Source organism: Chiloscyllium plagiosum, unplaced genomic scaffold (assembly GCF_037043375.1).
Source record: "Chiloscyllium plagiosum isolate Xiang-an unplaced genomic scaffold, Cpla_swu_hap1 HiC_scaffold_10, whole genome shotgun sequence".
In the NCBI taxonomy this organism is placed as follows: domain Eukaryota; kingdom Metazoa; phylum Chordata; class Chondrichthyes; order Orectolobiformes; family Hemiscylliidae; genus Chiloscyllium; species Chiloscyllium plagiosum.
In genome coordinates this window covers 81,742,397-81,744,935 of record NW_028270148.1, presented here as the reverse complement: position 1 = coordinate 81,744,935, position 2,539 = coordinate 81,742,397, and the positions used below count along the sequence as shown (strand labels likewise).

The window sequence follows — 2,539 nt, the reverse complement described above, 5'->3', positions numbered from 1 at the left end:
AGTGACAAACACTGCCCTTCACAGCAAGGGACAGTGCTGTGTGATCAAAAACAGTGAAGGGGAGGGTAGGGACTAAATCAAAATAGAGTTGGAGGGAGAAATGATGCACTCCACTCCCTGCGGCGCCCACCTCTCCCTGAACAACTCCAGGGTGTTGGTGGACACCGCGTGCTCCTTCTCCAAGGACACCCGGGCTCTGACGTAACCGCGGAAGAGGGGCAGGCAGTCGGCCCTAACGACCCCCTCCACGGCCCGCTGCCTGGACCTGTTGATGGCCAGTTTGGCCAGGCCCAGGAGCAGAACCACGAGGAGGTCTTCAGACCTGCCCTCCTTCCTCCGTACCGGGTGCCCAAAGATCAGGAGCGTGGGACTGAAGTGCATGCACCAATCTTTTATTTATTTATTTATTTTTTTCTCTTTTTTCATACCTAAGTGCGGTAGTGCTTCCCCCATTTATCTTTTTTAAACCCCCACACTACCACCCAAGTGCGGTAGGACTTCACATTTCATTTTTTTTATTTTAAACCCCCACACTACCACCCAAGTGCGGTAGGACTTCACATTTCTTTTTTTGTCGTAACGACACTCTTCCCCCATTTATTTATTTTTTTTTCTTCTTTTTTTTTTGTAACGACACTCTTCCCCCATTTTTTTTTTTTCTTTTTTTCTTCTTTTTTTTTCCTGTTTCTTTTTATTTAACCCCCACACTACCACCTAAGTGCGGTAGTGCTTATTTTTTCCCCAGCACCCATGGTGTGTGTGTGCAGGTGTGAGACACAGTGAAAGACACAAAGTGCACCAATCTTTTATTCGATTTCCACCACCAGGAAGATAGGAAAACACCCGGGTGGCCAGTGACAAACACTGCCCTTCGCATCAAAGGGCAGTGCTGTGTGATCAAAACAGTGAAGGGGTGGGTAGGGACTAAATCAAAATAGAGTTGGAGGGAGAAATGATGCACTCCACTCCCTGCGGCGCCCACCTCTCCCTGAACAACTCCAGGGTGTTGGTGGACACCGCGTGCTCCTTCTCCAAGGACACCCGGGCTCTGACGTAACCGCGGAAGAGGGGCAGGCAGTCAGCCCTAACGACCCCCTCCACGGCCCGCTGCCTGGACCTGTTGATGGCCAGTTTGGCCAGGCCCAGGAGCAGAACCACGAGGAGGTCTTCAGACCTGCCCTCCTTCCTCCGTACCGGGTGCCCAAAAATCAGGAGCGTGGGACTGAAGTGCATGCACCAATCTTTTATTTTTATTTTTTTTTATGGACAATAAGCAAGATTTTATTCATTTCCATTTCAGGTGGTATAGCCATTACATTCTTGCAAACATATTCCTTCTCCCTAGGGAGAAGCCAGATTGTCCAAGTGAAGTCAGTAAGGCATTCAGACAAGAGCAGACAGTACCCCAGGCCCCACTAACTGCTGTCCTCCAGCGAGAGCCTGTCAAACAGGTACTCTCCCAGCCCATTCTCAGGAGCTCCCAGACGCTTCAGGTTGGTGATGTAGTCCCCAAGTCGCTTGATGATCTCGACCTCCTCATCCAAATAGTGGATCTCCAGGAAGTCACACAGATGAGGGTCAGTCTGGGCAGTGGCGAGTTGGTGTAGATCCAGCAAACTCTGGTTCACATTCTTCTCCAGATCCAGGGCAACCTGCATTGCCTGCAGACCGTTACCCCACTCATCCCTCTCTGGCTTCTTCACATCCTGGAGGAGGACTCTGCCTCCACGCTGATTCTGGAATTTCAGCAGCTTCTCCGCATGTTCCTGCTTCTCCTGGGACTGAGCTTTGAAGAACTGGGAGAAATGGTGCAGGGCAACATCATCCCGGTCAAAGTACGACATCAAAGACTGATAGAGATAGGAGGCAGTGAGCTCCAGGTTAATCTGCTTGTTGACAGCAGCTTCACAATCCTGGTGATAGTTTTAACAAACCTGGGAAGCCATTTTATAATGAATACTATACTATACTACTTGCCTACCCAAGACAAGTCACAGGCCAACCACAAACTTAGAATTACCACCAACAATACCTCCAATCTTTTATTTTTTCTTTTTTTTTTTTTTGCAGTGCCCTTCCCATCAAAGGGCGACTGTGTTTATTTATTTATTTTTTTTTAGTGCGGTAGTGCTTATTTTTTCCCCAGCACCCATGGTGTGTGTGTGCAGGTGTGAGACACAGTGAAAGACACAAAGTGCACCAATCTTTTTTTTTTTTCTTTTTTTTTTCTCTTTTTTTTTTCGTTTTCCTTTAACCCCCACACTACCACCTAAGTGCGGTAGTGCTTATTTTATCCCCAGCACCCATGGTGTGTGTATATACGTGTGAAACACAGTGAAAGACACAAAGTGCACCAATCTTTTATTTTTTTTTTCTTTTTTTTTCTCTTTTTTTTTTCGTTTTCCTTTAACCCCCACACTACCACCTAAGTGCGGTAGTGCTTATTTTATCCCCAGCACCCATGGTGTGTGTATATACGTGTGAAACACAGTGAAAGACACAAAGTGCACCAATTTTTTTTTTTTTTATTTTTTTTTTT

At 46.9% G+C, this 2,539-nt stretch overlaps 1 pseudogene; it reads right to left on the bottom strand.

Annotated features, from left to right (window-relative positions):
- Positions 1-1,415: 1,415 nt before the first annotated feature.
- LOC148148990 (ferritin, middle subunit pseudogene) lies at positions 1,416-1,946 on the bottom strand (annotated as a pseudogene).
- Between the last annotated feature and the right edge of the window lie 593 nt (positions 1,947-2,539).